Below are 26017 nucleotides of genomic sequence, written 5' to 3'. Positions count from 1 at the left end.
ATTTCTATGGTGTGAATACCTTCTTCATGACAGAATTACAAGCTACAACCTGAGACCCTAAACATGAAGTTGGAGAGAAATGCACTTTTGCTCACCATTATAGACTGTTATCACAATACAAATGTAATAGACATAAATAGTTTCAACAGCATAGGTAATAAGAAAAGGTAGTATAATGATTAGGAAGTGCTGTTTTGAGAAATTATTACCTTTATAAAATATAATTTACTTAATTATAAATTAACGTACTCTTACATTTAATAGTTATTGTGTTCAAGAACCACATCACAATATTCCTAAAAATTTAATCGTTGAAACTTATAAGCTGATATAAAACAACTCTAGAACACACAATGAATTATTGCTAGTTTTAGGGACAGAAAATAAACTAATCTTGTCAGCAATTTATTTCTCTCATCTAGGACACAGATGGAATTACACTCATGCTTAGTTTGGGCTACATGTCTGTATCTGGACCAGTCAGTCACAACCAGATGGGTGGCATGCATTGGTCAGATCTGTATCTGGACCAGTCAGTCACAGCCAGATGGGTGGCATGCCTTGGTCAGATCTGTATCTGGACCAGTCAGTCACAACCAGATGGGTGGCATGCATTGGTCAGATCTGTATCTGGACCAGTCAGTCACAGCCAGATGGGTGGCATGCATTGGTCAGATCTGTATCTGGACCAGTCAGTCACAACCAGATGGGTGGCATGCATTGGTCAGATGTGTATCTGGACCAGTCAGTCACAACCAGATGGGTGGCATACATTGGTCAGATCTGGGTCATGAGACAACTTCTGAAATTTGAGGATTGATCAAAGTCATCCAAACCTCATTGGCTGAGACTTAGAAATGGGTTATTCCCCATAAGAAAAGTAGGGAAAAGATGCTGAACATTTACTGCATACACTTTCCAAAACTATAGTATACCTATAGGGTAAAATACTAATTAGTGATGAGAATACCTAGTATTTATTGAACTTTTACTGTATCTTAAACACTGTGCTAGATACTTTTTATACATTATCCCAGCAGATAAAACAACAGTACTTGCCATCATATTATTATATCCCCACATTTTTAGATATGATTAAGTCTCCAGGAATATCTTTATAATTAACATCACATAGCAAGTATGTGTTAGAATCTGGATTCCAATCTGAATTGACTCCAGGATTTACATTTTATATAAGAATCTTAGATGCTTAGTGAACCCCATAGTCTCAATATTAAAAGTTCATCTATTTTTTTCCCCTGGCTCTTTGGCTTATGATGTAAGAAGACATTTTAGCTTCAGGGCAAGGCCGCCTATTATCTTAGATGTGGGAATAGATGGAAAGTACACTCATCTAGGATAAAAAGAAGTGCATCGTGGCTCTAATGTAGGAAGCCTTCTTCAGAAGGCTATGACCTTGGACAATAAATAGTAAGTTAATTAAATAAAAACATATCAATAAGTATGTTTGGATAGTGTAACAAAGAAGAGATGACTAGAGTAACACACTGCAAGTAATGGACTGAAGCTAGGGATGCACACAAAAGATGACTAGAAAAATCTTTGAGGAAGAAGAAACTTGAAAATCACCATTTTATTTTAGGTCTGTTTGGCTCAATTAAGCTTTTCTTCCCAAGTCCACATACTTTGAAAAGACTGTGAACTTCATTAAATTTATTTCTGATATTTTAGATCCTTCTTTAATAAGGAACTTCTCTGTTACTCTTAAATATCATATGGAATTCCAGTCAGCTGTTAGTCTACTTTGATTTTTTAAAATGAATTCCCAATATTTCATATGTAACATAGTTCAGAATAGTAAAAAAAAAGTTCAATAAAGAGAAACAAATTAATAAATTAATGAAGTCAATTAATCTCAAAACAAGATAATCACCCAAGAATCTTGCTATGTAGGGCAACTACTGTTAAACATGAGGGCCATACACCACCATGGGGCCAATTAGCTTCTATACACAAAAGTTTCTTTCTTTTTTTTTTTAAAGATTTTTTATTTATTTCTTTGAGAGAGAGAGAGAGAATGAGAGACAGAGAGCACGAGCAGGAAGAGGGTCAGAGGGAGAAGCAGACCCCCCGCTGAGCAGGGAGCCCGATGTGGGACTCGATCCCGGGACTCCAGGATCATGACCTGAGCTGAAGGCAGTCACTTAACCAACTGAGCCACCCAGGCGCCCAAAAGTTTCTTTCTAATACTCTCAAACTGTGACACTGTTACATGAAGCCCTGGGCCTGATCTTCAAGTCTTTACCCTGCAACTCTCTCCAATTCTTAATAAAATGCTCAATATTGTCTGAGGGAACAGCTTGGAGACTAGGAATCAAGATGCTGACACTATTGTTCCAGTCTACTAATTACAATCATATAATCTTAGGTAACTAAATGTCTTGAGATATATATTACCACAGATGAAATATAACTAATAACGTTTCAGAACACGAGATATTATGGAAAGAACATCAGATGAAGATGAAAGAACATCAGATGAAAATAAAAGGCATCTAAAACTAGAAGTATGAAAAAACCACTACATCAAAAACTAATGATGTACTTACATGGTGGCTAAATGAACATAATTAAAAAAAAAAAAGGAAAAAAAAAGCAAAGTCAACACAAGAGAGCATAGGGGGAGCAAAAATTACTGTATTCTTTTTAATAATTACTTTTTAAAAGTCATAAGCCTAGTTATTAAAATTCATGATATGAGTCTTATGAATTTATTCAGATCTATCTACCTAGTAGAGATTCCCATATCCATCTTTTCAATTTCTAATTTAGGAAATTTTCTTTACTTGTCCCTGCCTAAATGTGTATTCACTCCAGTATAAAATAAATAAATAAAATGACAGAGTGGACTCAATGCTTTTAAAAATCTCTTCTGGGACGCCTGGGTGGCTCAGTCAATTAAGCATCTGCCTTTGGCTCAGATCATGAGCCCAGATTCCCGGCCGGAATAGAGCTAGGCATCCGGCTCCCTACTGCTTCTCCTTCTGCCTGCCACTCCACCTGCTTGTGCTCTCTCTCTCTCTCTCTCTCAAATAAATAAAAATCTTTAAAAATAATAATAAAATAAAATAAAAATATCTTTTAGTTCTAACATTGTATAGTTCTTCCAGATCTCATTTTTAACACCTGGTAGTTAATATTTCAACTAATGGCATCAGTAGGATACATTTATTTTTAAAACTGTCCTCCAGTGGAAAGGGTTGTAATATTTTATTTTTTAACATGTAAAATCAGTCTAGACATAGAAATAGCCTTGTCACTGGCAAATATTCTAACAGATTAACTAACCACTAATTTTCTGCTCTGATATATAGCAATCTTTTATTTGGATCTATAGGATAGAAGATACTTTTTTTTTACACTGAACATGTCACCAAAAAATACAATAGTTTATGTTAAGCGTAGTTAGGAAATGCGTAGTGACTCACAATGTATTTGAAACAAAGATTTTATGGAGCTTCGGCCCTGGCTAATAAAAACATTTCTTCACTTCTGATAATGTCAGACTAGATAGTCAATCCTTGCACACATACTCAGTCTGACTATAAAAATGAATTATCCCAAGTGAAAATCCTCTAAATGCTTACTTACCTATATATGATGAAAATTCTCAAGCAAGCAAAATTGCAAAGAAAGCCTTGGGGGAAAGACTGAGTATCAACATCACACTGAAATCTACAGTTTACCACTTCCAAGTCTGATTATGTAGCAGGACTTCACATAAGCCTGTTAGGTTTAAAATGATTTCTTGAACTTGCTTGTATATTTTAAACATTGAAATAATCAGTACTGTTATAACTATAAATTCTTGACATAATTAAAGTACCACAATAGCACAATGTTTGGTTGGGAGCTTTCCCTTTTCCAAGGTACTTAGGATTTTCTTCACTTGTATTTGATAACAGGAACCACTTGACTTGGAATTCCCTGCTTGATATGTAAAGAATTTACTTTGATTTAAGTTTTTTAAGACTTAAAATGTTCCACACTGTCACCTCTAATTATGGTAACATACAGGCAATGAAGCGGAACAGGGCATCCAACTAAACTAGGTATGACATACCTGTCCCAAACTACACCAAATTTAATATAATACCTCCTTTTACTTTATACTATAAAATGTTTTATTTCACTTTTTCATAATTTTTATATTCTTTTCTTTCTAGATTCAGTAATACAGAAGAAATCGTATGTTCTAAAATTTAGTGGCACAAGCTCTAAGGCCTCGAAACAATTAATAAATACACAGGATACTATGTTTCTAAATGTGTAGATGCATTTAAATATATTTATTAGTACAGCCATTTAGTAGGGCTTGACTTACACACCGCCTTCCAGGTGTGGAATGCCATACTTGGCAGCAGCCTAGCTTTGACCTTGATAAACAATGCTCTGGGAAGCCAGTCAATAGATTCTATTGGAATAGTGAGATTAAAGCGATTCCAGTAAGAGATTGTGTTCATATGCACATTCCTCTTATCCCCAAGTCTCTAGTAAAGAGTTTTTTTTGTGTTTTTTTTTTTTTTGGTCAAAATTCCTTATATAGATCTGATCTATTATTATGTATTTACCAAGGTTTGTATATTGTACTGACCAACTGCTTCTCCAACATTCCTCCACAGAGATGAAAGGAAGCAAAAATGCCACCCCAAAATATGCCACTTTGGCATATTGGTTATTTTGAATTAAAAGTATTTAAGAAACAGGTACAAGGACACTCTGACACTCCTTTGTCCCCCTGAAAGCAGGGACAGGAAGGCTACATAAACAAACCTTGTGACTTCCTCACTAATTTACTACCCCAAGCCTAAACATCTTTGTCTTGTGAAGTCTTCACGAAATTATTCATTCTCTAAAATGAATGTTATGCCTATGTTGGTCATTTCTTTGAGCTCATGTTTTTGGGGCCCTCATACATACAAATTTTTTTTTTTTTTTTTTCCCTGTTAAACTGTCTTATGTCCATTTAATTATTAGACCAGTCAAAGAACCTAGTAGGTAAGAAAGAAAAAGTTTGGGGCACCTGGGTGGCTCAGTCGGCTAGGTGTCAGACGCTTGATTTTAGCTCAGGTCATGATCTCAGGGTCGTGAGATGGACCCCTGCATCGGGCTCTGCATTCAGGGGGGAGTCTACTTGAGATTCTCTCTCTCCCTTGCCCTCTGCCCTTCCCCCTACGTGCATTCACTCTCAAATAAATAAATAAATAAATAAAATCTTAAACAAAAAAAAGAAAGAAAAAGTCATTCTCCCCTACACTTCTATAAAATTCCTGACTGTCTTAATGATGTGTTCTTTCATTCTGGTGTCAGTTTCTGCTTTGCCATTTTAATTTTGAGATCCAGGTCTGTCATTCACAACCCTGAGAGACAACCATGATAATTATTTTCTTTTAGATGAAGTAGTTAACATCTATTCCAAATAGACACTTGGGGAAAAGGCAGACATTGTATTTTTATTAGGCCCAATTTAAGAATTTATTGATTGTGTTAAAACAAATTGTTAAAAAACTTAAGAAAATGCTAAGACATTATAGAAGGAACTTTCACTGGGGACATTGCTTTATATACACACCTGCAAGAAATGTTTATCTATGTAAATTTTGCAATGTGAAGCTACATGTGAACTTACAGATTTCTCTCAGTAGAAAAGAAAATCCCAAAGATTAGTTTATTACTCTGTAGGACATTAACAGGTTTTGTATTTTATCCCTCTGATCTTACTTTAACATTTTTCCCCTAAAACATCTTTACATGCAGTTCCACAAAATGTTTTTTGAACCAGTTTCACCTTTTCTTGATTCTCTCATTAATCAATGAGTTGAAAGCAATCTTTAAATGTGCTTATAGCATGTTCACAGGAGAGTCATATTTTTAACTTTCTGGGAAAATACTTTGACAATTCTGTTAATTATGGTAACTAGAATCAATTGAAGCTTTTATTCTATTTCTTACTTTACATATAAATGTTAGATCAGGTCTACTACTCTGAAAGAAAATGAAAATACAAGTAATAGTGCATAAAATACTGAATACATGCAACACATGGACTAGGACTAGCAGTTTAGTATTTGATATTTAATTTTTGATTTTGAGGAAATTGAGACACAGAGAAAGGAAGTTAAATGATCAAGTACAGCACCACGTGAATAATAATTGACTAGAGCTTAAGGACAAACGCAAGCAATAAAGAAGACACCTGAGCTAAGTGATAGGCAGAAAACAAAAATATCTGGAGTGCCCTGAAAACCTGAAGGTAGGCTTTCAGAAATGAGACAAACCTGAATGCACATATGGAGTAGATTAATAGCCATTATTACTAAAAGTATAGGAAAAGGTTTCTTAACTTTGTCTTCTATTCACTGTCTACCATCTGTATGAAGGTAAGAAAACAGAAAGAAAATAAAATATGGGCTAGAAGATTAAAACATTTAGTAATGCATCCAATTCCATTGTTATTTTTCTGAGAATGTAATACTTTCTTCTTTAATAATTTTCTGTTCGATTCAAGTTATAGACTAATGCCCTGCTAAAATAATGGAAAACTTCTCTTAGTTCTGTATCAAATAACAGATAAAGAAAAGTGATTGTCCATGAATTATTTTAAAATTTTAATTAGGGGCACCTGGGTGGTGCAGTTGGTTAAGCGTCCAGCTCTTGGTTTTGGCTCAGGTCATGATCTCAGGGTTGTGATTTCAGGGTCGTGATTTCAGGGTCGTGACATAGAGCCCCATGTTGGGCTCTCTGCTCAGCGGGAAGTCTGCTTGAGATTCTCTCTCCCTCTTCCTCTGCCCCTCCCATTCATGTTCTCTCTCTCTCTTTCTCTAAAATAAATAAATACATCTTTAAAAAAATAAAATTTTAATTAAATTTTGTAACATATCTAGTTAACTTAGTTCAAGCAATATTTGTGAAGTGACTGCTTGGACAGGTAAACTGATTAGGAGCTAGTCATAAAAATGACTAAAATCTGGTGACTTCAGGGGCATCTGGGTGGCTTAGTCAGTTAAGCATCTGCCTTCAGTTCAGGTCATGATCCCTGGGTCCTGGGATTAAGACCCAAGTAGGGCTCCCTGCTCAGCAGGGACTCTGCTGCTCCCTCCCCCCCCCCCAACTCATGCTCTCTCTCTTGCTCTCTCTCTCTCGAATAATAAATAAATAAAATCTTTTAAAAAATCTGGTGACTTCATTCAAGTTGCCACATAAAAGACAAAATAAAAGATAAGGGATAAAAGATGACAAATGATAAAGAAACATTTATAGATAAGATGTTTCATCTGAAATGTGGTATGCTATGGAATCTGATTAAATAAAAATGGCTTTATCTTCAAAATGACTGTAAGAGAATGTATCATTCCTACTAAACATTAAGTACATGTTAAATTGATATTACAAATGATACTGTGTAACATTCCTCCGTAACCATAATTCCTTCAGTTCTACCTTTCTATTTCTAAAACTAACAACCCTTTCATTTTCTCAATGTTCTTGTACATTGCCTCTCATTTAAGACAAGAAGCATTCAATGAACAGTTATTGGGATATGCTACTGATATGGGGGACACAGATATAGCCCCTGCCTTTAAAGATCTCAAGACTAACTGAATAGAAACCACAGACAGAAAGCTTTATAAATATACAATCAGTTCTCAACACTGCAACACGCTCTGTAAAAACCAACTATGATTTCAATAAGTGTAGCATCCTTTATTTTGGTGGAAATATGGAAATCAGGTGACTAGTACATTTCTCCAAATCTTTTACTCATAAAAAATAATTTTATTAGAAATGCTACAACATTAACTGTTTCATTTTTCTTTTTTTTTTTTTTTAAAGATTTTTTATTTATTTATTTGAGAGAGAGAATGAGAGAGAGAGAGAGAGAGCACATGAGAGGGGGGAGGGTCAGAGGGAGAAGCAGACTTCCCGCTGAGCGGGGAGCCCGATGCGGGACTCAATCCTGGGACTCCAGGATCATGACCTGAGCCGAAGGCAGTCGCTTAACCAACTGAGCCACCCAGGTGCCCCAACTGTTTCATTTTTCTATTGGGAATAATTTCAGACCCAAAATGTTTCTTAAAGGAGGTTTTATATTTATCTCCCAATATATCTCAAGTACTTTCAAGCATAAATACCCCACAAATACAATAGTAATTTTATGGATAGCAGGTTTATAATTTTGATTTTCAACAGAAAATGCTTTATCCTAATTCACCTGGAAAAGAAGAGCATATTTAAAGATGATAAGAAGTTTTCACTTTATATTCAACTAGTTAAAGCTAATTAACTGACTCTCATACTGATGAATTAAACATAGTTTTGCAGTATATAAGACCAAAATGATAAACATGTGAGTATTACAGATAAGTCTTAGAATTTTGTCAAAATATTCTCACTAGACAGTTTAAAGTTAAAATCTGTCTAAGCCAAAATCATGCCACTGTAGAGGATCCAATATGATGGGTCCTATCAGGTAGTCATGAAGGTTTGTAACAAATAATATAAAATAAAGCGGATCGGGGCGCCTGGGTGGCTCAGTCGTTAAGCGTCTGCCTTCGGCTCAGGTCATGATCCCAGGGTCCTGGGATCGAGTCCCACATCAGGCTCCCTGCTCAGCAGGAAGCCTGCTTCTCCCTCTCCCACTCCTCCTGCTTGTGTTCCTGCTCTCGCTGTCTCTCTCTCTGTCAAATAAATAAATAAAATCTTAAAAAAAAAAAATAAATAAATAAAATAAAATAAAGCGGATCAAGTATAAAGTATAAGGAAATGATGTAATGCCCTGAAATGTTGACAAATTCCAAAGACTTAGAGGTAACAAAATTAGAAAGGGCTAGTGAGTAGTTTGAGAGGCAGTAGGACCCTCCACAGTCATGACATAAAAAATAGAATGACTTCACAAAAGGAAATGGAAGTTTCCCAGAGGTTATCCTGCCGTCCGTAACTGTTCTGACTAGTGCACAAATTACTTCCTAAGGGAAAAGCTATCAACCTTTTCTCAAACTTTCTCTGCAGTGACACATACAGTCGATGGTGTTCTCGTGTCTGAGGTAGTAGGGTAGATAAACTGGACTTTTAACGATATGAAATTCCTGAAACACTTATCCCATTGCAAGAAAAAGCATAGCAAATATGAGCCAGGTTGCTGGTGTTAGGATTGAGCATGTCTGTGCCAAGACCCACCGTGACCACACACGCCTCTCATTCATTCCTTTCAACAGGTAGGAAGCCACTACTACGTTCATGAAGGGAAGGAGGTATTGGAGATAAAATGATAAAAAAGATAGATGTCCCTATTGTCTCAGTTTTTTTGTTCACTGAAACACTATTGCTATTTGTGGTGTCACAGTTTAAAAGGTACTCAAGTAAACAAGCAACACAACAAATAACAATACTGTTTCAGTGAGCAAAATATACGTTAACTGTGGTAGAATATTTAGGAGAAAATAATTTTCTGTGAAGGATTTTGGGAGGCATATTTATTACACAAATAATTATCCATCATGTTAAACACATTTAATTATACACTTATAACAGGCTGTACATTCATATGCTACAATTCACATATTATACAAACTTATTTTCATTATTTTCTACAATATAAGTTTATCTTGCTGTAAAGTCCCATTGCTCTCATTATAAAAAAGAAAAATGCATACATACATATGCATATGCGTATTTTTGTTTGTATGATAACTTAGTTTCTACCAATTGTTTAAAAACGATGTTATAGTCAATTCCAGTGTTCCCTCAAAGTTAGCCAAAATTAATTGTTCCTGCTCAAAAATCATAAGTAGATTTAAAATCTTAAGCATGCATAGGATGTACCTTCATGAATTTTTGTTTAAGAAAATCAATATTGTATGCCAAAAATAGAATGCTTCTTGGAAAATAATTGAAAGAAGGTAATTCATTGTGTAACACAGAAAATCAGCAGCTGATTGAGACAAAGTGATTGTTATATGCATGAGTTAAAAGACTTAATTGTGTTTGGATCCTGTATCAGAAATAATTTCCTCTTTTTTTGGTTATCATCCTGGTGTGCCCTTTGTTTGGATGACAAAAGCAAAACACACACATGCTTTACAATGACTGAAGAAATTTATAAATTGTTGTAAATATGATTACATTTCATAACATTATGAAGTGTTTGTACGTAAGATCCTCATTAATTTCACCAAGGCTCTTAATGTCAATTTGGGTAAAATTCATTAGAAAAACCATATTTTAGGAAAATTGAGTCGATGAACAAAGACTACCACATATTTAAGGAAAATAAGAACAGATGAAAGCTGTTCCTGAGAAATGGAGTAAGGAGAGTTTGAGTCAGTGACAGATGGAGAAGGAAGGAAAAAAAAAAATTGTGACATCTGTTAAACCAGATTTGGAAGAGTCATTTACACACCATGGATGAACAGCAACTTATTCCTGGAAAGTGCTTGCTGCCGAGGTTGTGCTAATTCTTCATTATTAATAGATTTAGTTATTGATCAATCAGATTGCTTTTGGGAATCTTATTTTGTTTGGATTGCTAAAAAAAAAATCCTATTTATACAAGCAAAGTCCATTTGTTTCATGGCATTACATCAGCCTTAGAACATTTGGAGGTCAGTATTCTTGCAGACAAGGGTATTCTGGAGGTCAGATGTTTTTAGGACAATCACCTCATCGAATGGGACAAATTGTGTGTATTTCTTTTATTGTGGTTTACTCTTGGTATTGATTTATATTTTTTCCTAGAAATATACCAAGTTAATCAGCATTATTTTAATTTTTATACTAATCTAAATTGAAATTCTATTTTACCTCAAATAAGGTATCTCATCCTCTTGTCTATTGCCTGTATTTATTTATCCCATCAAGAGTTCTTGCCACCCTGTGCATAAAAAGAGTTTTTGCAATTCCTTTGACTCTGTCCCCAAGTGTTTAAAGAATTTTTACTTACCTGCTGAATAACCTCCAGTTTTCTCTGATCACCACATTTTCATTTTCTCAATAAATTTCTATCCTCTTTTTTGCAAAGGTAGACATCTTTGGAAATATCTTCTCCACTGAATGAAGAATAATCACAAACTCTAGAAACAGAATATAAAATAATGACTACAAAATATTTTGTGATTTTTCATTTTTTTCTGGACTTCTATAGGGAAAAAATCAAATGCAAGCAAGACAGAGAGAAGAAACAATGGGCTTTAATATATCTTTCAATCTGAGCTGATTTCAAGACTTGAGGGAGAAGTGATGGTAAAGAAGAGAAAATACATTTTTAGAGAAGGACAATAAATGTAAAAAATAAGTTATCAAAGATCCAAAAAAAACCCAAAAAAAACCAGCAACAAAAAAAAGAACTCAAGGTTTTGTTTAAAGGGATTCCTGTAAAAGGAATCTGCATCAGAATGAACATGAATAAAGCTGAATAAAATTAAAATCAACAACAAAATATTAGAGCTGGAAAAACCTTAGGGAATCTTTAATGAAAATCCCATTTATACAGATGAAAAACAAACCCAAACTCAAAAAGTTTAACTGATTTGCCTAAGGTCATGTCACTATGAAAATTCCAAGCCAGGTTCTTTTATAAGACCAGTGCTTCTCCAATCACAGATTAATAAAAGCAAGAAAGAAATAGGAAAATAAAAGAATAAAAAGCAGATCTTAGATCTTTGCTTTTCTTAGAGGCCCTATTCATTTGGTCTAGGATGGAACCCTAAATATCTTACTCCCTTGGCTAACAACAGGGAACCTTAGAAAGGAAGAAGATTAGATGTGAGCTGAAGTAGAAGAGAAAAAAGGATAAAAAAGGAGAGGTGAACTTGTTTTTGATAGTTTCCCCTCATGTGTGTGTTTCTCTCTCTGTAACCACATGAAGAAGGATGGCTGGGTCTACATCAGGGTTCAAGTATTTCTCTATTCTTTGGGCAGGTTTATCTCAAAATATGTTTAAGACACTATTACATGAAAATCATCAGACAGTGATCATACCCATTGCCAGGATTGTCTCAATATAATTTAATCAGAATCTCTGTGGATAGGGCCCTGCATTCTATACATTTTGTAAGCTCCACTGTGACTCTTCATTAGCTATATCATTTGTAGAACTGTCTCCTTGAGTGCAAGTAGGGCATGCAGCTTTACTTTGTATGTGAGATACTTAGTGCAGACCCTGGATCTTAGCAGATACTCGGTAAATGTAATAGGTAAATGGTTAAATTGAATGAAAAACTATGAATAATAAAACTTACTAAATTTCAGTGTTTAAAAAAGTAATTTGTGTACATGTCAGTTAATGGATATGAATGTTTTTGGTTTTGTAATTTTTTTTTTTAATAAAGGGTTGGCTTTTGCATTTTTCTAAGAAATACCAGTTACCATTCTGGACTCTACAGAATCAGAAGGAAGTCAGTTTAGGCACATAAAAATGACACAATATTTCTAGGATGTCAAGAATGCATGTTTTTTTACCTTTGAAAGATATTAATCAAATCAGAAATCTCCAACAAAAGTATCAATTTTTATAATTGATAATTTCAATAATCAAAATAAAATACTAATGGTAATATGAGTGAAGCCATAATGTACCTGAAGACTGAAATAAACCTGAAACAGTTCAGTTTTTGTATACCTTTTGCTTTTTCCAAGAACTTTTTTGCAAAATAGTCACTAGGCTGCAGAGATAACCCACATAGACGATGTTATTAATATGCAATCTTCCTTCCCGAAACAGTTTACATATGCAATATACAGCATCTGGACCTTGTAATTGAATTTTTGAAGTTCGCTGTGGTTTGGGAGTTGCATATGGGTCAGTAATCATTATCCAGACACCATCGTTCATAGTACACATATAATTAATCAACTCATTAATTATGGAAAAAGAGTCTCAGGGAAGTCTAGCACACCTATTTCTTAAACAAATATTTTACCCTTGAGCTATAAAAGGAGCATCTCCATTACCCATTGCCTTAGATTATGGTTAGCGATTTATTTAGGGAGCTTTTAGAACAAGGTCCATAACAAGAGTCAATATAAAAATCTTTCAGATACAGAACCCATCGTATATATCCACAGAATTTAATCACTTTCTGGTTAAATCACTGCTTTGGATCTTTATCTTCTGAAGTTAATGTCAATAGCACTTATTTTTAATGTAACTATATTCAGCCAACTGTAGGAGAAACAAATCATGTTCTTTTTTATTTGTAGTTTTAGTAGATGGTTACCAGGGTGAAATTGATAATTAGGGAAAGTAAAATATTTCTCAGCATTTTTTTTCCCTATTACACATTACTGAGCCCAGGTTGTTTAATGAAGATACTTTACAGATGCGTAAGGGGGGGAAAAATCTGTAAATATATTTTCTCACTTTCTTGGTTCATTAGCTAACCTGACCTAACCATTTTCTTTCGCTATTCGTCAATCCTACTTTTTGCTATTTTTCCCCCTACTCGTAGCAATTCATCTTCATGATGCACTGGCTTACGTTATGACCTACAAAACTCCTTGTGGAGAGACATACGGCATTAATATGAAAAAGAGACTAATTGCATAAGATAAATGCCAATCCTAAAATAATAATAAAATATAATCGGATATCGGCTCAAGGTAGAGACAGGAAGGACTGTTTAATCGAGTTGTTGTGAAATGTATGGAGGGCTTAAAGAAGATGAACAGCTGTTTGCTATCTTCACTGAGGCTAGAAATAACTCTGGCTTAAAATGAGAGACATGAAGAAGAGATTTCTGCCTGTAGATTTCTAATGAGATTTCTAGTCAGAGAACCATACAGTCCATAGAATTTTATTTCTAGTTAGATGCAGAGAAACAGGAGATAATTTAGTGACTATTCAATTTAGAGATAGGAAGAAAGATCAATTGATGTTTTAAGGTTCCTCTTTTTTTTAATACCACATTGTGCTGACTTTTCTGAGCCTCACTTTTCAGTCTCTGAGCCCCTCTGCTTTGAAATCATAAAATACCGCACAGATCAAGGCTGAAACTACTAGCCATGTGGGCCAAGGTCAGGCAGAATATACGTAATAGCCAAGACAAAGCTGAGCTCCTGAGGTTTTAGAACCATCAATTATATCTCACAATTTAATCCAGGTTTAAATGCTTTTAGTGGAGAATTGGCCATGGAAGACATATTTACTTCTTACTTATTATCTAGACCCTAAAACCTTCTTTGCTATCCATGAAGCATGTTCCCAACTATCAGATTTGTCCCTACATCCCTGCTCAATGGTCACCTGGGATTTTTTTCTCCAAACTGTCAAGTAAATGAACGTGGGACAGTGTGATAAGTGGTGTGATATAAGTGAGGAGGTTATAGGTGGGAGAAAGTATCTAGACAAAGGAAACATTTCAAATGAAATCAAGGGAATGTCTCAAGGTTGTTTCAGATGGATACAAGGAGGAAAGAAGAGGAAACTGATCACAAAAATCAGGAATGTTAAGCTAAAGAGTTTCATGCATGGTTTTCAAACACATTTCAGCGACGGATATCTTTTTTCAAAAGAAAACAATTGAGGAAGTTTAATATGGAAATCAGATAAACACAGAGGTACAATTCCTCTGGAGAATCCGGAAGGAATCTGGAGCTTCTACTAAACCTCAGCAATGCTTTTGAAATAGTTTCATGAAGCCTTTTCTGTTCACATGCCAAGATTTCAAACCACAACCCTCAATGCTAGAGGCAACTTTTGAAATAGCAAAAGTGTATAATCAGATATACATTCTCACGTTTATATATGGCAATATATGGCCATTTAGGCCTTCTAAATATAGACTATTTGTGGCCCCCTTATGCCCCCTGCCTTAAACCAACTACCATCTCAATGCCACAGGGTGCCCGGAAGGTCAGGACAAAAAGAAAGCAGGTGGTACTCTGATGCCCTAGTTAAAGTGTGTGGAGGGGAGAGAAGTACCACTCACTCCTACCCCCAAGTATTTGTAAAACTGAATTAAACCAGTGTAAGGTTTTTTAAGATGGAGGAGTAGGTAATAGCACCCTATTACTTCTGCTTAAATCAGTGAAAGAAAGCCTTATGATTTTTTTTAACATATAATGTATTATTTGTTTCAGGGGTACAGGTCTGTGATTCAACAGTCTTGCACAATTCACAGTGCTCACCATAGCACATATTCTCCCAATATCCATCACCCAGCCACCCCATCCCTCCCACCCTCCACCACTCCAGCAACACTCAGTTTGTTTCCTGAGATTAAGAGTTCCTCATATCAGTGAGGTCATATGATACATGTCTTTCTCTGATTGACTTATTTTGCTCAGCATAGTACCCTCCAGTTCCATCCATGTCATTGCAAAGGGCAAGATTTCATTCCTTTTGATGGCTGCATAATTATGATTTACTTTAGTTTTCATTATTCCTTTCTTCTTGAAATACCCATCTTTACCACCTCTGAAGATCTATCTTACCTGTCTCTTGTTTCTGCTTTTATTATTCAATCTTCTTAATTTAAGATCTTTTCTCTTCTTTAAGATCAACCTTTCATGAAGGATAAGGACCATAACTGACTGATATTTACATACCTATGTTTACGAACAGGTAACAACACATTAAGTATTAAAATATGAACACAGCATCTAAGACTCTTTAATATTGGAGATGCCATGCATTAATCCAATCAAAGGTGTATCTATAATTCACATTTTCACAGCTAATGTTCCATATTAAAAACTACAGATTTGAAATGTGTTCTTAATAATTTTGCTTTTGAATCATTAAAAGTATAATTTTCTAGTTTTTATTTTTAAACCCTCTTTTTGTTTTGTTTTATTTCAATCATTTTTACTACATTAAAAAGCTCACAGATACTAGGGGCTTAGAACTTCCGTTAAACTAGTTCAGATAAAGGCCAGTCAGAATTAAAACACCAAATGAATGAAAACTAGAGCCACGTTTAGAACCAGCCTCTTCTCTTCACCATTAACTAGCAAAAAACTAGATAGCATTATTCTTCACAATGATTGCTGTTCTCTACTAACGTGGTTCATATATTTCTGCCTAACACCACGTAATATCCACTGACTTCCTGGAGAAGAATATTCTTCCTCCTCCCACTGCTGTCAGGCTTGAGCATGTAACTTACTTGGTGCATTAATCGGCTCGGGCTGCCATAACAAAATACCCCAGACTGGGAGGCTAAAACATCAGAAATTTATTTTCTCACAGTTCAGGAGGCTAGAAATCCAAAATCAAGGTGTCAGCAGGTTTGGTTTCTGATGTGACTTCTCTTTCTGGCTTGCAGACTGCTGCCTTTTCGCTATGTCCATGTATCACCTTTCTTCTATGTGTGTGTGCTTCTTTGGTCTCTCTCTCTTCCTGTAAGGACACCAGTCATAGTGGATTAGAGCCCCCACATTTGTGACAATTAACCTTAATTACCTCCTTAAAGGCTCTATCTATAAAATACAATCATGCTGGGAATTAAGGATTCAATATTTTGGGGGGAGAGAGCACAGTTCAGTCCACAACACTTGAGGTAATGGAACCTGAATGAAAGTAACACTTGAAAATTCTGAGTAAAAAAATTGAAGAGCCAATTCATGGTTCTACTAGAGGTGCTGCGTCTTTCACTCCTGACTCTGGATTAAAGAGGAGGAGGAACAGGGAAGGAGACCATTCGTAACTAACAAGGAACGAGAAAAGAAGTAAACATTTTTTTTTCCCACTAACATTCTGAAACTTTCAGATCTGTTAATGCCACAGCTTAGATTAGTAAAAGCTTACTAATAAATTAGTACCCAGAAATAGAAAACTGTTTTTAAACAGTTTGGTTTTTGCCTTGGTGTCTGGCTTTAGGCTGCAAGGACTTTATCATTAGAGGCTGAATGAAATGCAGAGACAAACTATTTGGTAAAATGATTACCTGCAAGCATTTAAAAGGCAATTGATTAAGCAAATGGATGCACGGACATGTTAAAAACAAACTACTCTCTTCCTCAATCTTTATTACTTGCATTTGAAAATAGTACTCTGAGAGAAAGATAAGGTATAAAGGGACTGGCCATTTAACAAGAAATATTAAAAAATAAGAGAGAAAATCCAGAAATTCTGGGACTTTAGGATTTTAAAAGATGTTACATCTATCTCATATCCAACTCATGAGAGATAAATTGAGACATATTTTGAGTGACAAAGGCCAATTAGAACTTAACTTTTGATTAAAAAACTTGAGTGTAGCCTTCGTAATCTTGTTGAAATCAATTAAATAAGCAACACCCAGTAATTCTTTTCATTTGGACAAAAGGGCTCAGAGAAAAGAAACTAAGGATGTACCTCTTATGTGAAAGCCCAATGATTTAATGAACTTATAATTTAATTTAGCGATAGACTTGCATATGGGAAAGAATCATGGATGCAACAATGAGACATTCAGTTTACTGTAATAAAATTAATATTTGCAAAAGTCCATTACAGTTTTACAGAACTATACTGCCAAAAGAGCTACCACCCTGGATTAAAAGAGACTGGGATCATTTAACTTAAAATTTTGGCCTGCCAATATTCTGTGGACAGAAAAGAGGCTGGAAAATTCCTATCCCCATGGAGGATATATGCCCCATGACCTTTATGCTTGCTCCAGATATCTTCAAGGAAAAGAAAGAAAAATAAATAACTTCCCAGAGGTTGTAATCAAGCTCTGTGGGAAACAATGGATAGGGGAGATACTGCTAGGAACTTCGAAGAAACAGTAACACCACCAGCAAGATATCACCATGATCAGATCTACTCTAGGCATTCTAGTCTACCATTTTGTGAATGGCAGTTTGTGAGTGGTGTGTGTGTGTGTGTGTGTGTGTGTGTGTGTAGGAGAGAGAGAGAGAGAGAGACAGAAAGGAAGAGGGGGACAGGGAGAAAGAGAGAGAGATGTTGGGAGGAAGAGAGAATAATTATTCCAAAATAGATTTTTTATTCTTTCACAACTTCACAATATAGTTTATAGTATGTTATACTTTTCTGACATTTCAATTTAACTATGTTGGGGTAGATTTTGTTAAAGTCATTCAACATTTTTTTCTCTTCCTCTTCTCTTACCCTCTCCAAACTCTGTCTGTCTCTCTCATACACATGCTTACACACACATCTTTTAGTAATAAAGAAGAAAGCACAACTATGGGTTTCAAGTGGTTTGTACACTGCAGCTCGCACCTAATAAATAGGACAAGTAGACAATGAGCTCTGTGGAGAAATACAGAGGTGAAACCATGAGTTCTCTGTCCAAATACAAAAAAGCCCTTGTTAATCCTTCCATGGTACATCTTTTTTTTTTTTTTTTTAATATTTAATACCTGTTTGTCTTTCTATTGTATCAAAATAATATTTGGATGGCACGGAAAAATAAGATTGTTATTATACATTTAAATCTTCATTAGGTCCTGAGTAGAAGACTTTTCATGAATGAGAAGTATGTAGGCCAGTGTGTGGGGTGTAGGGCAGGGAAGGCAAGAGACAGAATGAGGAAGTCAATGCACATCTTCAATCTCATCTTTTTGCCTAGGTTTGGAGTCTATTTACACATGGAAATTCCTAAATTCTCTCTTTCTTGGAATTGTGTATATCGGGAACCTACTTTTCAACTCCTCAACTTTAAAACCACTTACAATTTAAGGGGACATTTTTCTAAATACATTATATAAATACTCAAATTGAAATTTAAAATGTTCTGGTGTTTCTCGAGAGAGTGGGACATCCGGGTTGCAAGCAAACTTCTTTGTTTCACGTGCAACAAAAGAGTGATTTAAAAATGGGCGATGTTGACAAGGGCAAGAAGATTTTTGTCCAGAAGTGTGCCCAGTGCCATACCGTGGAAAAGGGAGGCAAGCACAAGATAGGGCCAAATCTCTATGGTTTATTTGGGTGAAAGACAGGTCAGACCCCTGGATTTTCTTACCTGGATGCCAACAAGAACAAAGGCATCACCTGGGGAGAGGAGACACTGATGGGGTATTTGGAGAATCCCAAGAAATACACCCCTGGAATAAAACTGGTCTTCACTGGCATTAAGAAGACAGGGGAAAGCACAGACTTGATAGCTTATCTCAAAAAAACCACTAAGAGGAGTAATAATTGGTCACTGTTTTACTTATTACAAAACAAAAATGTCTCATGACTTGTGTCCCATATTTAAATTGGCCTCATACAACAGAATTCAGATCAAGAATGGCTGATAGAATATTTCTTTTGGACAGTCCTGATTTAAATAAGATTGGCTTGTTGTTAAATGAATATGATCAGCTCTTTGAACTTTGATAGTGATTCTGGTTCAGCAAGTCATTGTCACTGTTTTCCTCTTCTAAAAATATGATTGGAATTGATTAGTAATGTTCAGCTTTTCACAGAGATGGTAAATGTCATGTCTAAACCTGCAGGAGACTGATCTTAGATTTAGATGACTGGTTATATTAATATATTTCAATATTGAGGAAATCCCTTCACTGTCTCATAGAACAGCAAGACTCAGCTATGTTTCAAGTTGTGTTCGTTAGTCTGTTAAAGGCAAGGGCTGGCAATGTCCACTTTATCTTTCTGGTCTTAACCATGCCAATGTAATTAAAATTCCCTGCCTCTAAAATGTTGCCTTTTGCTTAATGAAAGGAATTTTAGTGTGTGGTTTATGTATAATATTAAATAAAGAACATTCAACACTTCTCATATTTTATAGATTATCTTATAGATGATAAGGTCAGATGCTTTTAAAATTCAGTGTGACAAGATATAGTAGCAAACTTGTGAGTTCTTCACTAAGTCAGACTAAGTTATAATTCAGGATTGTCTTCTAAACAGCTATTCAAAAACACAACTGTAGAATTACCATATATGTATGATTGGTAAGGGTACTTTTGCCAACTCGTTCGAAGGCTTCAAGTAGAGGAGATACATCATCAGCACAAATTTGTAGATTATGTGATAAGGCTTAAGATAATTAAAAAACAAAGTCACAAAATAAATGTTCTGGTGTCTCTCTTAAAGTGTTTGTTGTTTATTAATTCATTTAAGTTGACATCATAGTGGTGTTTCATTTACTGTGCTATTGAAGTAGTTTCTTAGTACACTGATGAAATATATTTATTACAGAACATTACTTTGCTAGATATCACACTGCTGAAGTTACACTTATGGGCAATATTAAGGGGTCTATTTCTCTACAATGTGGAAACTAATGGGAGTTCAAAGAGTAAAAGCCATATTACATCCCAGTTCTCTGTTACAGTAAGCTCATCTGAGAATTAGTTTTCAACTACGTATTGAGTAAGTTGTTTATTGTTAGGGGCCTCTGTTGAAGAGGTGAGGAGTGGTTGTAATTGAAGGTGTTTATCTTGGAAGGTTCTGGGAACTTGGGAAAAAAGAGGTCCCAGCACTGAGCCAGTGGGAATGGAATTCAGTGATTGGAAGGTAGCACAATGGGAAATAAGATACAATGAAGGAGACAAAGCCAACAGAAGCAGAGACATGGAACAAGCTTTGAACAATTGATAGGAAGAAACAATCTAGGCTATTGTACTGATGTGCCCAAGGAATATAGTTGCAAAATTATAAAAGGTAAGCAGTTCATTTAGAGGTCACATAGGGACTTTAAGTGATAAGTAGCAGAGTCAAATTCAATAAAGAAAAATAAAACTGCATTTTATCTTACAATTAGTTTCAAGATTGAATCAGATACCTATCCTATGATATATGGCAGAATAATCTCATACTTTAATTCAAGTTAAGAAATATTTATTGATAAGTTTTACATACATGTAGAAAATAATAGTAAGTGAAAGAATAGGACAATCTCTGACTTTCAGAATCTTGCATAAGAATTTCTATGGACATAAAGGATAGCTGAAAAGACATTGTAAGCCACGTGCCACAATAGAGATACAAAGCGAGCAGCAGAGTGATCTAATGGAGGAAGCCAGCATACCTAGTTGAAAGCCAAAAGCTTTTCTTGGAAGATATGGCATTTGATATGGTCAATAAAAGAGGATAAATTATTGAAAATCAGAAATGGTATAAATATATTCCATGCAGGGAAAAATGTTTAGACAATATCATAGAAGTAGAAAAGCACAGGATTTATTTCTAATTTGTCAAAATAATTATTATATATATGCATTCATATGTATATATAAAAATTATTATATGTATATGTATTATATATATACACATATGTATTATATGAATGTATATACATATGTATTATATGTATACACACACACAAACTGATGAAAGACTGACAAAATGGATTGAGATTCATGGTGTTTTTTTTCCCTCATTACCTTTTCCTAAACTAATAAAAATAAACTCTACTCTCTTGAACACATAAAACAGATTTGGTCAATAAAAATTCACTCCACTTATTACAGTGATTGTACATTTATTCTTTTATTCATTCAACCAACCAGAAGACATCGAGTACTTGCCATAAAATAGGACATACATAAAATGTTGGCATGAACAAATAAATTCTCCAGCTTCACTGAGCTTATATTCTAATGAGGGAAATAGAATAACTGGTGATGGAAAGAATAGGGCTACTTGAGAAATTATACAGAAAGACTTTCTGAGGAAATAACATTTAAATGGCAAACTTAAAAATGTAATGAATCACTTAATGGAAAGAGCCAAGGAAAGAACTGACCAGAAATGGGGAAGAAATACAAAGTTGCTAGTATGAGGTCATTCTGTGGCAAGTCACAGCCAACAATAACCATAATAAATTGATTACAAAAGTGATTGCCGTCCTCCACCCTTTCTTTCTCTGTCTGTTGTGATATGATATTCCAACTCTTTCCATCAAGTAGTGGAGTCTATTCCCCCTCCGTGTGAATCTGAACTAGCTTTATAACATCCATTGGCCAGGAGAATGTGGTTACAAGTGACTTAGTGTCAGTTCTCTGTCAGGCTTTGACACTTAACTCATGTTCTTGGGAATCCTGTTACTTCCATGAGAACAAGCCTGAGGTAGCTTGTTGGAGGATAAGAATTCTGTGGGACTTAGTTGATTCAGTTCATTTGCCACAGCTAAGGGCCAAGATGAGCTAAGCTGAACTGCAACTGACCTATTAGATGACCATGGGTGTGACAGAGTAGGCAGTTTAGCTAGATATGAGCTAGAGGAAAGGGTAGTGGTAAACACTTGTTTGTGGTTTCCCACCTCCTGGGATTATCAGACCAAGAAAAGCAGGTGCAGAGCATGCACTCCCTTTCCAGCCTGTGTCCTACAATTAACCTCTAGCTTCATTATAATATATTTACATTGCAGTTTCGACCCCCTCTCCTCCCACCATAGGTGAAGATGGCCATGACAGTTCTGGCAAGAACTTTGTAGGGCTAAAACCTCCCCCTCCTGTCCAGTAGAAGGAGTCCCTTAGAAGACTGGAAACATCCTCAGTAGGAGATCACCCTAGCTATGAGCCAAGACCTATGCAAACAAAAAAAGAAAAGGCACCCAAACCCCGGTGCTGTTGCCACCTCTGGGCCCTCCTGCACTCCCGTCTTGAGAGTGTCCTGTCCTTAATAAATGGCTTTGTGCTTGCTACTTTCCTTCTGGCTGTCTTGATGATCACGATCCTCACAGACATCTTCGTAAGGAATCCAAGAACCAAAACCTCCATTCATACGATACAGGATCTCCCACTGGTAACAGATGCTTGATTGAGCCCAGTCAATATCAATCAGGCCTGGTCCAAATCAAAAAAAGCACAGAGCCAATCTGTAGAGCCTTGAGCAACAATAAATTGCTGTTTAAGCCACTAAATTTTAGGATGATTTGTTATTCAGCAACTGATGTTTGCTATAGTCTCTTAAGCAAGAAAAGATACTTAATTTTACATTCCAAAATTTTTCAAGTTGGTTCAGACGCTTACCATTAATGACCCAAATGTTTTCTGCCAGCATACTGGTTTTTGTTGTATTTTTTTTGTCCTTAGACTGATAATCTTATAAGATAATTGCTATTTTTCAAAACATAATTTCTTTATATAACAGTTTCCAAGATAGGAAGAAATAATATTTCTTCTCCTCATTTCTGTTTTGTCCGTGGAGAAAAAAAAAAATCCTACTCAGAAGTCCCTCAATATGGGGTGCCTGGGTGGCTCAGTCATTAAGCGTCTGCCTTTGGCTCAGGTCATGATCCCAGGGTCCTGGGGTCAAGCCCCATATCAGGCTCCCTGCTCAACGAGAAGCCTGCTTCTCCCTCTCCCACTCCCCCTGCTTGAGTTCCCTCTCTTGCTGTGTCTCTCTCTGTCAAATAAATAAATAAAATCTTTAAAAAAAAAAAAGAAGAAGAAGAAGTCCCTCAGTATATTTCTTAACATCTTGTTGGCCAAGATTGGGTTACTCACTCCAAATGCATTACATATATAAAAGAAATTAAAAGGAAATTGACAGGCTTGCCTTATTATGATTTATTCCATGGACGTGTTGCCACCCAAACAAAGGTAAACAACCAAAAATTAAAGAAGGTGAAGAAAGCTAATAACTAAACAATGAAGAACAAAGGCAAAAAAAATATAACTTTTAAAAAAATTTTCTGTTAATTACCCCATAGGCAGCATATCTGAAAAAGCATAGAGAATAAAGAGGAAAGCAGTTAAGATGATCTTGGAGAAGAGGACATGTATGAATGTACCCATTCATACAGGGAACCATGGTAAAGATTTTGGATTTTTTAAGTTTGAGGGAAAGTTACAGCAGCATTTAAGGTGAGTGGGGAATGGATCGTAGGTGAATAATATAGGAGAGTAGGAACAAAGAAACCAATTGGGAGGATACTTTCCAAACTCAAAGTGAGAGAATAGGACTAGTGTGACTTGGACTAGAGTAGAAGTATAAACAGAGAATGTGAATGGATTCAGGATTAGTTTGAGAAGAAGTGGATGGATTTCTGGTGATTTTAGGGGCAGACTTACTGATAAAGCCCCTTCTGTGAAGGGAACAGAGCACTGAAGATTGGTTCCAATGTTTCAGTGTCACTGGAGTTCATGGCCTGGCCATTTCTTAAACCAGATTATGACTGGTGCAAGGTTTGGAAGAGAGAAGGAATGTTTCAAATATTTTTAAGTTTATAATATCTATTAGACATCAAGAGAAGATAGTCAGAAAGCAATCAGATAAACAAATTTATATCCACTGAGGATTTAGGAATGGAAATAGAGATATGATCAAGCAATTCCATACTAGGAATTTAATACCCCCCAAAAAATTGAAAGCAGAGACTTAAGCAAACATTTGTACACCAATATTCATAGCAACATTATTTGCAGTAGCCCAAAGGTGAAAACCACCTACATGTACATCAGTGGATAAATGGATAAACAAAATGTGGTATATACATACAATGGAATATTATTCAGCCTTAAAAATTAATGAAATTCTGGTACATGTTAAAATATGGATAAACCTTGAATTCCTGGTGATAATAGAATAGAATAGAATAGAATAGAATAGAATAGAATAGAATAGAAGTGATTATCAGGTTCTAGGAGGAGGGAGGAATGAGGACTTACTGTTTAATGGATATAAAGTTTCAGTTTTGGAAAATGAAAAAGATTTGGAGATGATCGGTGGTGATAGTCGCTCAACAATCCGAATGTACTGAATGCCACTGAACTGTACACTTAAAATAAGTAAAATGGTAAATTTCATGTGTGTTATTTATTTGAGAGAAAGAGAAAGAGAGACAGAGAGAGCGCAAGCGGGAGAGGCAGAGGGAGAGGGGAGAGACTCCCAAGCAGACTCCACACTGGGAACGGAGCCAGCCAGGGGCTCAATGGTGCAGCTCTGGGATCATGACCTAAGTGGAAACCAAGAGTTGGGTACTTAACAGACTGCACCACCCAGGTGCCCTGTATGCATATTTTAGCACAAAAACAGGTAACAGCACAGACTGACATGGGACATTTTGTATATGATATTGTTTTTCCCTCTTACTCTTTCTAAGTTGAAGTAGCCTGCACTATCACTAAATGTCGATTGCAAAATAGACTCAGCTTATTTTCTTTCTGAAAGGAGTCCCATATTAAAATTTAATATTATTAGTAGTATTATTAGAACGAACACATGAGGATATACCATGGAGTCAAACAGTACACCAAACAAGGTAAAACTGTCTTGAAATCAGAGACTTCTCCAGAAAAAAAATAGAATTTGGACTTTACTCTCTTGCTATCTTCCTTTAGTGTTGATTCATTGAGTTACTGAGTCTTATCGATTCTATTTCCACAAAATTCGTTTTATTCTGTATGTCTTCTCTTTTTTTCATGTTTTAAAAGCTTTTATTTACATATTTAAAAAGTGTGCATTCCAATGATTAAAATCATTTGAACAAAAAAAAACAATGGCACTCTAATTAAACCACATTTTACAGCCTGCAGGACACATTGGGCCAGCTTGGTTCTTACTGTAGATTTCACTGTCAACCCACCCAGCTTCTTCCTTCACCAATGACTGCGCAACTGGACTTCGCTTGCTCATGTGTCTCTATAGTTCTTTTCTAATCCCATTTGGATTACAGCTCTCCATGAAACCATTGAAGTTATCTCATGGAACGGTTGCGAATTACTAGTTTAAAGCCCTAAAATAGCTGGGACCACAAATGTGTCATGCATCACTGTATCTGTCATGCTTAACACAGCTCCAATCCCATCACAGTTGTTTAATAAATACCTGTTTCAATAAATGAACTAACACACCAGGCTGTGGTCCTACTTCCTTGTTCTTGTTTTATCTTCCTTCATCCTTTCAAATGGAGTTTTATATGTAATGGAAAAGGGGAAAAAAAGGAAGGAAACGAAAAGCACATTACAGAAAAGTAATAACCCAGGTGAGATTTAGCAATAAATGGGATCTTGCTGAAAAATACATAAGGCACTTCGGGGGAATCACACACTCTAAAAACAGAACAAAATCTAAGACTACATTAAGAGAAACAGATTTTCCTAGATATGAAAAGTAATAGTTCCACTACTCTGTCCTAATAAAATTATCCAGAGT

At 35.5% G+C, this 26017-nt stretch overlaps 1 pseudogene; it reads left to right on the top strand.

Annotated features, from left to right (window-relative positions):
- Positions 1-18782: 18782 nt before the first annotated feature.
- LOC118532932 (cytochrome c pseudogene) lies at positions 18783-19148 on the top strand (annotated as a pseudogene).
- The last annotated feature ends 6869 nt before the right edge of the window (positions 19149-26017 follow it).

The sequence above is a fragment of the Halichoerus grypus genome, chromosome 3 (assembly GCF_964656455.1).
Source record: "Halichoerus grypus chromosome 3, mHalGry1.hap1.1, whole genome shotgun sequence".
Lineage (NCBI taxonomy): Eukaryota > Metazoa > Chordata > Mammalia > Carnivora > Phocidae > Halichoerus > Halichoerus grypus.
This window is presented reverse-complemented; position numbering and strand designations above follow the sequence as displayed.